This window comes from Perissodus microlepis, chromosome 3 (genome assembly GCF_051167445.1).
Source record: "Perissodus microlepis isolate ML-2025 ecotype Zambia chromosome 3, ASM5116744v1, whole genome shotgun sequence".
NCBI lineage: Eukaryota > Metazoa > Chordata > Actinopteri > Cichliformes > Cichlidae > Perissodus > Perissodus microlepis.
The window spans coordinates 46,934,043-46,946,318 of NC_140463.1; the positions used below are offsets into that span (position 1 = coordinate 46,934,043).

Sequence of the window (12,276 nt, forward strand, 5' to 3'; positions counted from 1 at the left end):
ACAACAATGGCAGATAGAAGATATTGATCGAGGCGGTTAATGTTCCTTTCGCTGGTTGCCAACCACCATTAAATAACAACAAGAAGAAAATATTGATCTGCTTTTCTTAGTTGTGCGTGTTTAAGACGCGATTCAGACTCAAACAAAGCTGCAAAGCAGGAGAACAACATGGCCATCAACTATTCTGTGCCACAGTCCCAGTTTGCTGCAGCACATAGAGATGATGAGATGGTGGAAGAACAACAGAGACAATTTACGGACCGTTAAGATGTGCAACTTAGAAGCAGTCAGAGGTAACTGGATGGAGTTCAATCAGGTCAAATGCACAGTTGGTTGGATTATATCTGAAGATCGTATGCTATTCGTGCTAACTCTGCTAGACTCCAAATTTCTCATCCAATTAATGCGGGAGTATCTCAAAGTAAATGAAACATCTAAACTTAACACTTTTTCCCTAAGACTGACTGACATGGGAAACATTGAAGTTGAATTGGAATCAGCGAATCAGTCTGAAGGTAAGTGTTTTTTCACTTATTCGAGAGAAGTCAGAAATGTGTTCTCATTACTGTTTGGTTTGATTTTTCAGCTACCGTGCCAGGTTATTTTCCAATCAAATGCTAAGACAAAATGTCAATAGATGATAGAAACATGGATGCTTGCAACAGGTAAATCGGCGAACTAACGAGGTTACGCCCATTTACCATGCTTAAAGGTGGTAAATGGTCGGTGTTTTCAGGTGTACTTGTACTACCTGTACAGTGCGGGGTGCTGACTAAGTCAGGCTAAACTCATTCAAGCGTCGAGCTCAAATATTTTTTCATTTTTGTGGACTGCTCACTTGTCTTTACTGTGCTTTTTGCCGGCACACATTTTGTGTTCATTGAAGCCTTTTGTGAATCATTTTGATCATGTCAAAACTGGGAATTGGTCCCTATTGACAATACTCTTATTTTGTTTCGGGTTGTTTTTTTTTGCATTGCATATGTCTTTTGGATAGGTAATTTGTCATTGAAGTTTTTGCAACTATGTTTATTTGTAAATTTTGTGGCTTCCGTGCACGGAAATTTATATTGTTCAGTTTGCATGTTAAAAGCCACAAACATGTAGCTAACTATAGGTTTTCCTGTGGAACTGAGAACTGCCCTGCCACTTTCAGAACATTTCCTGCCTTTCGTTCACATATGCATAGGAATCACAGAACCAGAAGGGAGGCCACTGAGGAGGAGTCCTGTAAGTTCACTGGTGACCTCAGCTGTCAAGTTCCTGGATGTGGGTATGCTGCACAAAACTTCACAACTCTTTGTGCCCATCTCAGATTTCACATCAAAGATGGGAAAAAAGTATTATGTCCATTTGAAGGTTGCTCTAAATACTTCAGTGTCCGAACATCATTTTCCAGCCATATTTCTCGAAAACATAAGCAGACAGTTCAGCAGTCAAGGCAACAAGAAATTGGTGAAATTGCCATAATACAAGGACAGGACACAGTTAATCTATTAGAAGACAGGGATTCACAACACAATACTACTGATGAAGATTGATTTCTAGATCGATTGGCTTTATTTTATTTAAAAATGCAGGCTAAAATGCTCTTGCCAACCAGCACTATACAGTGCATCATAGAGGAATTTCAGGATCTTCACAGCTGTGCAATGCACGATGTTGTGGCAAAACTGTCTGACAAACTGTCTGCATTTAATATTCCACAGGCAGAAGTGGATAACATCATTCAAGAACTTTCACAGAATGATCTCTTAACACTGTACAATAAAGGTGTGTTGAGATCTGACAAAACAAGGAAGACATTTTTCAAAGAAAATTTCAGTTATGTGGAACCCACTCAATTTTTTTTAGGATCTGACAGTACAGGCAAACAGCGTTATTTTCAGTATGTGCCAATTAAAGAAACACTGAAGTCTCTCTTGAGACAACCCACAATACGGGAACAGTACAAACAGTCAAAACTACGCCGATCACCAGACATGGTTTTAGAGGATGTCTCAGATGGTCAAAATGTCAAGGATAATGCACTTTTACAGCACTATCCATCATCTCTTTCACTCATTCTCTACCAAGATGCATTTGAAGTGGTTAATCCATTAGGGTCTGGCAAAAAGAAACATAAAATCCTGGCAGTGTACATGACTCTAGGTGAGATCTTGCCACACAACCGGTCCTCTGTTGATGCAATGCAACTTGTTCTGCTTTGCAGGAACACTGACTTCAAAACTTTTGGCCATAACAAAGTTTTTTCCAGTCTTATTGCAGACCTTAAAGATATGGAAGAGACAGGTGTTCTGGTAGAGGATGGAACCATAATGAAGGCAGCTTTGATAGCCATCTTAGGAGACAATCTGGGCTCCCACTGCATAGGTGGTTTCACTGAGAATTTCAGCTGCAGCAAACATTTTTGCAGATACTGCTTAATTGACAGGGAAAGCTTTATCAATGATCCACTATCACTTGGACAAAAAAGAACAGCTGATAACTATAAAGACAGTGTTGAGGTCCTCTCTACAAGTGACCACTCGGTTGTGAATGGCATTAAATTTGACTCTGTGTTTAATTCACTGAAGTATTTCCATGTGTGCTCTGGGTTACCTCCATGTTTGGGCCATGATTTATTTGAAGGAGTGGTTTCCAGTGACTTGTCGCTATATATTGATACCCTTGTGCAAGTGGAAGGGCATTTCACATACAACCAGTTAAACAGAGCAATTGTACAGTTCAAACACGTAGGAAGTGGCAGCACAGAACTGGTGTCTTCTACGACTTCTGCCTCTGTACATTGGTGAAAAGATAAAACATCCTGTGGATAGTGAGGTTTGGCAGTTATGCCTTAAACTTAGAGACATTGTTGATATTGTATGTGCCCCCAAAATAAGTCACAATGACATTGCCTACCTAAAGATACTGATAGAGGACTATATACATCTGAGACACAGTAGGTTTCCTGACAAAGCTTTAAAAGCTAAACATCACTATTTGTTACATTATGCAGAGCTTATCCTTCACTTTGGACCACTCATTCGTTTGTGGACCCTTAGGTTTGAGAGCAAGCACTCGTATTTCAAAGCATGTACAAGAACAGTGCACAACTTCGTCAACTTATGCAAGACTCTGACAGAACGGCATCAGTTACTGCAGTCCTACCTCTCAGTGGGCCAATTCTTTCCACCTACAGTTCAAATCATTGGAGAAGCAAGTGATTACAATCATCATCTTTACAACGCTGTCATTCAAGAAGCTGTGGCAAAAGCCGGCTGCACTAATCAGACCACTTTGGATGTGTCAGCAGTTGTCCACAAAGGTACCAAGTATGTGAAAGGCTATGTTTCCATTGTAGATGACACTGATGATGGCTTGGTTTTTTGGGAAGATAGCTGTTATACTTGTTAACGATTCTGGATTGTACTTTGTGCTCGAGTTGCATCACTCAGTACTTCTCATTGACCTTGGACTTCACTGCTTGCGTTGCCCCACAGAAAGAAGTGTGTGTGTAAATGCTGACAGTCTGATGGATTATTACCCACTACCACTTTATAACATGGCAGGCCTTTTTCTTGTCTCCCTACACCATTCAGTTTCCTCTTAATTCTTTTTCAGGGATGGAAATTGAAGAGGAACTCACAAGGCTCCTGCCGGCACTAGACAGAGAGAAAATAATCTGCATTGTAGAACATCTGACGGACGTTATTGGTGTACAACAAAAAAGTGATCTTTTGTTTGTGGAGGCAGAAGATCTCAAACCCTTTCTCACACCAATTCAAATACTACTTCTTGCATTTAAAGGAGGTTTGTGTAGGTTCTGTATAAATCATAGACTTGAGTCTATGATTTGAAGGTCACTCATAGACTCGTATGTCACTGATTAGCTTGATTAGCTTTTTTTTTTCTCTTCACCATACTACACATGTACTTTGACAGTATAATAGTGAAGAGCGTTTTGGGGCTCACATTGTCCGGTAGATAATTAACACGGAAAACATAAACAAAAGTAGACACTAAATCTAACACCATTAACCTTTCATTGGTAGTGGTACAACTAAGGGTTTGAAATTGTGACATACTGTAAAATATATTGACTCAAGGTCTTTTCAATGCAAGACCTTGAGTTTGTAGTTCTTTTGCAGTCCTGGGATTGCTTCTTTTCATCTTCAGACAAGGTCCCCAAAACTGCCTTGCCGTTACTACTCAATCCTAATTGAAGGGTTCATCTTTTAGTGAGGACATATTTGTTGACATAGTAGCTTTTTAAGGTAGCTTTTCCAATGATCTTTATTTATTTATTTTTTTAGATGGCAACAGACCAGAGAACCTGAATGACACCATTACTCTGGAGCCTTGCCCTGCTGCATCAGCTGAAACATCAAGCCATCCACCTCACCCCTCCTCCTCCACGTCCACCACTATGTACAACCATTACTCCAGCTCTTGGGTCTCACACTTACAGATTCCTTGGGAAAGATTTCCACTCCGACTGTCGCATGCAATCACAAGAGGAGACAGAGCTCATCCAGAGGACAGGAGAAGTATGGTCAGAATTGTTGTGGAGGCCATGCAAGTTCACTGCAGAAACCCTAAACGTGCATCATGTGAAGAAGTTGCTAAAATCATTGTAAGCAGATACCCTCAAACATCTGCAGATCTTACTGAAAAGGGAGAAAGACTGGGTTGTGGACATTATTCACTACTAAGAAGCATCAAATCGTCTTCGTCAAACAAAGAGAACCAGGAATGAGGAAGACTGCAGTCCCAACAGTAGTGCAACCCCACCTAAAAAAGTTAGATGCCTTGTTGATAGCTGACCCACACTGATCACAGAGATGCTTTTTGACCCCACTGTGAAAGAGTTCATGTCGTTTTAAGTCACCTGACGTGGGGAAGCTTCTCCCACATTCTTTGCAGTATTTCAGTTTGTCGCCAATGTGTTTACGTTGATGTATTTTTAGGCCGGCTTGCTGACTGAAAGTCTAAAATACTTAGTCATTTGTTTAATTGTAATTTAGCATTATATAACTCACATATAAAACTATCAATTATAATTTTAAATGGTTTAAAAGCATGTAGAAGAGCATATTTAGGCAAGTACATTTCTCCTTTTGTTATCAAGAAGCACAGACAAAAAGGAAAAAAAAACTGAATCATTGGTCATTGGTCCCCACCAATGCCAAAACGAAATCTACGCCCACTGTCTCTTCCATTGCCGTTTCACTCCAAACGTAACAAATGTCCAACTCAGACACTGTTCTCAATTTGCATTCACACACAGTGAAGTTGCAGCTTGTTGGAAACGCATCTCCATCCATCCAGTCATGATGATGGTGTTTTCTCCTTGCTGATGCCTTTTGCACATACTGCTGTTGCTGCTGGACCCCTCGCTGCTCAGGATACTGCTGTTGTCTCTTGACCTGCCATGTTGTTGCTTTTGGATCTGCATTTCGCGACAGTCAAGTGGAGGGTGCGTCTGTCCTCTCAGTAAGTGAGTGAGACAGTAGACAGTGGTGAGGAGGGCTGTGCGAAAGCAAAACCACATAAATATGCCTGACACCCGTAAACGAAGCAGCATCTGGCTGCAGTTTAAAGACTTTTTTGTCTGTCTCGGTCTCGTCTCGACTTCGTCTCATCTTGGTCTTGGTCTCGGTCTCGGTCTTGGTCTCGTCTCGACTTCGTCTCGACTTGTTCTTAGTCTTGTCTTGGTCTCGATACCCTCTGGTCTTGGTCTTGGTTTAGGCGGTCTTGACTGCAAGTGTAGTTGCACCAGTGGTGCCATGAGCAGTATCTATCTGCTGCTCATCAGCTGCTATGCTGTGGTTATTGTCACAATGTGGTGTATTTGGATCACTCAATCCTAAGTGGATATGGATATGATCCAGGATTGGATGTTTTGTCTAAAATTTGAAAGGAACAGTTGTTCCTTTCCCCTTTGCTGTGTACTCTGCTGATGCTGTTTTCAAAACCTACCACACTCATGTACAGTATCAGTGTCACACTGAGATATTTCAAAGATAATAATAATACATTTTATTTGAAAGCGCCTTTCAAAACACTCAAGGTCACTGTACACATTAGAATAAAAAGCAACATAAAAGCAAGCAGTTCACACAATGGTAAAAGCATAAGACATAAACTAATAAAAGAGCAGAGTGGAGAGGTTATGTGGGATAAGCTATTTTGAACAAGTGAGTTGTGAGTTGGGACTTAAAGAGAGAGAAGGAAGAGATGTTTCTTAAATCAGGAGGTCGGGAATTCCAGAGTCGTGGAGCAGAGCAGCTGAAAGCCCTGCTCCCCATGGTGGCAAGACGGGGGGAGGGGACGGAGAGTGAAAGGGAAGAAGTAGATCTGAGACAACCAGATGGGGCGGTGATCTTAACCAGATCAGAGAGATATGGAGGGGAGAGATGATGAATAGCCTTAAATGTGTGCAAGAGTATTTTGAAATTGATGCGATATTTGACCGGGAGCCAGTGAAGCTGCTGCAGGACAGGAGTGATGTGGTGGATAGAAGGGGTCCTGGTGATGATACAGGCAGCAGAGTTCTGGACGCGTTGGAGCTTGTGGATGGATTTTTGAGTATAAAAAGAACCTGAATAAATACAAATAAAGGGAAAGAGCTGTCCAAACCTCTGTCTCTGACCATCTGTGTTAACACTTGAAATGGGAAACATGTAAATGTAACAAACATGTTAAAACATAAGAAATCAGGAAGGGGCAAAAAAAGCATTTTGCTCAAAAAAGATTTAGAGCAGAAGTTTTTAAAATGAAGATATATTGCATTTATTTACAATTAAAAACACACAGAGCAGAAAGTGTGTTACTGTTTTACATCCACAGACACACAAGAAAAGAAGCAGGCAACATGAGGTCAAGTTATGGCAATTTTATTTTTGTATGTCAGTACATGTATTCAGAATAGAGTTTTTAAAAAACAAACAAACGTCCCAAGTAAAGTTTGGGGGGATTTTTGTGAAAGAAAGGTTGAGAGAGGGGGAAGGAGGAAGATGCTGCTGGGTCAGTTCTTTCTCAGCAGTCTGCTCCAGAATCCCCTCCTGTCCTCGGCTTGCTTTTCTTTTGCCTTCAGCTCTTTTAAGGTTTTGTTGAGCTGCTCCTCGGCATCTTTAAATGTTTCTTTCAGCTGCTGTTTGGCCAGTTTCCCTTTGTGTTTGAGGAGCTCTTTAGCTTCCTTTTTGTGCTTTTGTATTTCTTTAAGTTCATCTTTGCAGCCTTTCTTGCTCACCGTCGTTTCTTTCTTGAATACCTTCAACTCAATTTTCTCTTCTGCAAGTTCCTCTTGCACTTTCATCAGTTCCTTCTTCATGTTTTCAGTGTAACTCTTTGTATCTTCCATTTCTTTCTTTGCTTCCTGTATTTTAATTTTCTCTTCCTCCAACACTTTTTGAGCTTCCAACAATTCTTTCTTCATATTTTCAATCTCATTTTCTGCCTCGTGTTTACATTTTTTCTCCTCTTCAAGTTGTTGCTTCACATGCAGTAATTCCTTCCTTAGTGTTTCAGCTTCAGCCATTACATTTGCAGCTTCTTGTGTTTCCAACTGCATTTTCCTTTTTTCCTCTTCAAAAGCTTCCTGCACCTCCTGTAATTCCTGCATCACATTTCCTGCCTCCTTCTTTGCAGTTTGATATTTATTTTTGGCTTCTTGTGCTGTGCTTTTCTCTTCCTCCAACACTTTTTGAGCTTCCAACAGTTCTTTCTTCATGTTTTCATTCTCGTTTTCTGCCTGTTGTTTTCTCATCTTCTCTCCTTTAAGTTTGAGACCCACATGCAGTAATTCCTGCAATACTACTTCAGTTTCAAACTTTGAATTTTTAGCTTCTCCTCTTGATTTTTCTGCCTCTTCTTTTAATTTGACATTTTCAGCCTGTATCATTTGAAATTTAAAATGAATCAGCTGTACTGTATTGTGAGGTGAAGCACTCGCCGATCCTCTTCTCGATCTCCCTTCATTCATTTTGGCCTTTTAAACAAAGGAACCAACGTTTTGTAGAGGAGTGAAGTGAAGTTTTCGATGTTTCTTCGTCAACTGTCGTTTGTCCTGCACAGAGATGCTGCTGTAGATGTGTCTCTAGCTGTGTCTGGATACAATGAAACATGCTGTAACTAAGTGCTTGTGTTGCACAGTTCTACTGAACATTCCATTTCATGCATGCTCCGCCCACATGGTCAGGAATGTCAGGTGCTGCATCTCCAAATGCTGCTCCCGTTGCCTAGCAATAACAGCTGTTTACTTTTTGGGGTCTGGTTCATTGTTTAATAAAGAAAACATGTCCAAGTATTGGGTGCTGAGGCTCAGCGCATATTCTAGCCTGCTGTGTGGGTGGGCAGCTAGAAATCACTGGTGGGCAACATGAGTGAGGAGAAAACTGGAGCAGCCAAGCAGGGAGCTGCAGGTTGCTGGTTTGAGTCTCTGTTCAGATGCTGGTGTCTCCTCTCTCTGAGATGTCTGCAAACAGTCCCAGATAAAACAATAAGGATAATAAACAAACACGTGACTAAAATAACAATTATGACTCTGATGTGTTTCATGTGTAGCAGGATGGCCTCTATACAGCAGTCGCTGCAAGCATCCACATCGCCACACTTACGTTTCTTTAAGCAGGCGTGCTGGGCTCCTCCTAAGGAAAGTTTGAAACTTCATTTCCTTCATGCTGGTGAACTTTTTACCAAATATTTTCATCAAAGCTTCTCCATCACTGACAGGGATTGTTTGGATCTTCACACTCATCTCCACCAACCCTAAAAAATGAGTCTCACTTTGCTCATATAATGCCAGGAGTGTCTCCATATTCCACAAAAGTCTATGCAAACATGTAACAGTATCCCATATTCATAGAAATATTATTGATATGATAACAAAAGCTGTCACCAACACAATTGTCCCAAGTGCTTTTTTAAACAGGATTTTCAACCAGAGGATTTCCCTGTAGCTTAATTTTTTTTCAATATTTTGTACACAACAACAGAATCATTTCAGAAAAACTCAAAATGACTGGTGTCAATATTATTTGCCCCACAAAAAAGGTCAAATATAAAAAAATATTGCAAATATTGCACAGTGAAAAGGCACTACAGCTCAGTTGTTCCCACTCGCCTTTGTCCTCCTGTCTCCCCTCCCTCTCCCCTCCAACGAGGAGTTAAACAGTTTGATGGCGTGTGGGACAAAGGAGTTTTTAAGCCTGTTGGTTCTTGACTTTGAGAGAAGCAACCTGTCGCTGAATAGGCTCCTCTGATTATTTACGAGCACGTGCAGAGGATGCCCAGCATTTTCCATAATGTCCATCAGTTTCTTTAATGTCCTTTTCTCTGCCACTGTCACCAAAGTGTCCAGCTTCATGCCGACCACAGAGCCAGCCTTCCTGATTGGTTTTTCCAGCCTGGATGAGTCCTTTGCTGTGCTGCTCCCCCAGCACACCACAGCATAGAACAGTACTCCTGCAACCACCGACTGATAAAACATCCTCAGGAGCTTCCTGCAGATGTTGAAGGACCTCAGCCTTCTGAGGAAGTACAGTCTGCTTTGGCCTTTTATGTACAGGTGCTGCGTGTTGCATGACCAAACAAAACTTTCAGTGCACTGTGAAAGTAAAAAAACAAACAGACAGGAAGGCCTAGTTAGGACATATCTAAGCATGCTCTTCATCTTGGAAGGGTAATTCAAACCAAAACTAATTGGCAGGCAGGTTCAACTTGGTAACAAAAGAAAATGCCTCAGCCAGATAAATCCCCAAAACATTCATCCATCAGCCACACACACCACATAACACTGCTGTTCTATTAGATAATGAGTTTCTTCCCATGTAAGCAGGTGTGTGTCATGGTAAAACCTCCCCCACACATCAGAACCCAGAATCTATTAGTGCCACCCATTTTAAACCCTCTCTACAGCATTCTGTTTACACCTGCTATCATTCAATCATCTTTCCTAACATAATACTAGTCCACTAGTTTACATATCACCTCTCATCCCACTAAGTGAACTGGACAAGATGATAAAACAGAAAGGCATGCTTAAGATGTTATCTGGTCTTCATTGCATGTGTATATGTCTTAATAGGATTAATGCATTTTCTGTTTGTGTGTGTGATTTTTGTGTGCCTCTCCTCCTTGCAGTGTTTCAGACACTTTTCAATTCTCCACTCAAAGGCAGTCGCTTTTCCTCCCCAGGTTCCTTAGCCCAATTTGATCTCCCACACTAAACAACAGCGTTCTTCCATGTCTCCTCCCCCTCCTTCCACTGAAGTCTCGTCTCCCCCCTTGCAGCAGTCCATTGCATCTCCATCCATCCAGTCATGATGATGGTGTTTTCTCCTTGCTGATGCCTTTTGCACATACTGCTGTTGCTGCTGGACCCCTCGCTGCTCAGGATACTGCTGTTGTCTCTTGACCTGCCATGTTGTTGCTTTTGGATCTGCATTTCGCGACAGTCAAGTGGAGGGTGCGTCTGTCCTCTCAGTAAGTGAGTGAGACAGTAGACAGTGGTGAGGAGGGCTGTGCGAAAGCAAAAACACATAAATATGCCTGACACCCGTAAACGAAGCAGCATCTGGCTGCAGTTTAAAGACTTTTTTGTCTGTCTTGGTCTTGGTCTCGTCTCGACTTCGTCTCATCTTGATCTTGGTCTCGTCTCGACTTCGTCTCATCTTGGTCTTGGTCTCGGTCTCGGTCTCGTCTCGACTTCGTCTCGACTTGTTCTTAGTCTTGTCTTGGTCTCGATACCCTCTGGTCTTGGTCTTGGTTTAGGCGGTCTTGACTGCAAGTCTAGTTGCACCAGTGGTGCCATGAGCAGTATCTATCTGCTGCTCATCAGCTGCTATGCCGTGGTTATTGTCACAATGTGGTGTATTTGGATCACTCAATCCTAAGTGGATATGGATATGATCCAGGATTGGATGTTTTGTATAAAGTTTGAAAGGAACAATTGTTCCTTTCCCCTTTGCTGTGTACTCTGCTGATGCTGTTTTCAAAACCTACCACACTCATGTACAGTATCAGTGTCACACTGAGATATTTCAAAGATAATAATAATACATTTTATTTGAAAGCGCCTTTCAAAACACTCAAGGTCACTGTACACATTAGAATAAAAAGCAACATAAAAGCAAGCAGTTCACACAATGGTAAAAGCATAAGACATAAACTAATAAAAGAGCAGAGTGGAGAGGTTATGTGGGATAAGCTATTTTTTTCACGGCGAGTGGGAAGAGCCGTGTGAAAAAAGGAAAAAGAGGATCCAAGCGCAGGCAGTCGTGAAGGTGTGAAGGTGATTTATTGACACAAAATATAGAGAGGCAAATGACAAAACGGCGAACTAAACTATACTGGGACAACTAAACTACAGAGCATGAACAAGAACACGAACCTGAACATAAAGCAAGGTGGACGACGGTACAAGATGGTGACAGCAGGGAACACACGGAAGAAACATGGTGGATACACAGACGGACCAGCAACTACAATGACAGAGGACACGACTTAAATACACACAGAAACACAGGGGAATTACACACAGGTGGTGGACACAGCTGGGAATAATCAACAAGACGAGACAGAGGTAAAACTGAACACACTCACATGAGACGCAGACCTTCACAATAAAACAGGAACGAGAAACCATCAGACTAAGACGCAGACTCGACATAGAGAGACAGACAGAAAATGACACATGAAACTAAACCCACACAAAACATGAGAACACAAATCTTAAACCCAAATAAACAGAAACATGGAACTCTAATAATAATAATAATAATCATCATCATCGCACCCAAAACCACAACAATCATTCAAAAAATAAACTAACAATCAAAACTCAAAATACTGGTTCGAAACTGACCCAGAACCGTGACAATTTTGAACAAGTGAGTTTTGAGTTGGGACTTAAAGAGAGAGAAGGAAGAGATGTTTCTTAAATCAGGAGGTCGGGAATTCCAGAGTCGTGGAGCAGAGCAGCTGAAAGCCCTGCTCCCCATGGTGGCAAGACGGGGGGAGGGGACGGAGAGTGAAAGGGAAGAAGTAGATCTGAGACAACCAGATGGGGCGGTGATCTTAACCAGACCAGAGAGATATGGAGGGGAGAGATGATGAATAGCCTTAAATGTGTGCAAGAGTATTTTGAAATTGATGCGATATTTGACCGGGAGCCAGTGAAGCTGCTGCAGGACAGGAGTGATGTGGTGGATAGAAGGGGTCCTGGTGATGATACAGGCAGCAGAGTTCTGGACGCGTTGGAGCTTGTGGATGGATTTTTGAGTATAAAAA

The 12,276-nt window shown here is 41.6% G+C and overlaps 1 long non-coding RNA gene across 1 annotated transcript; it reads left to right on the forward strand.

The window, feature by feature from the left end:
* Nucleotides 1-992: 992 nt before the first annotated feature.
* Nucleotides 993-4,862, forward strand: LOC146391697 (uncharacterized). The gene is made up of 3 exons (XR_014798661.1): nt 993-1,273; nt 3,607-3,795; nt 4,299-4,862. It is a non-coding gene; the product is annotated as an uncharacterized LOC146391697 (long non-coding RNA).
* The last annotated feature ends 7,414 nt before the right edge of the window (nt 4,863-12,276 follow it).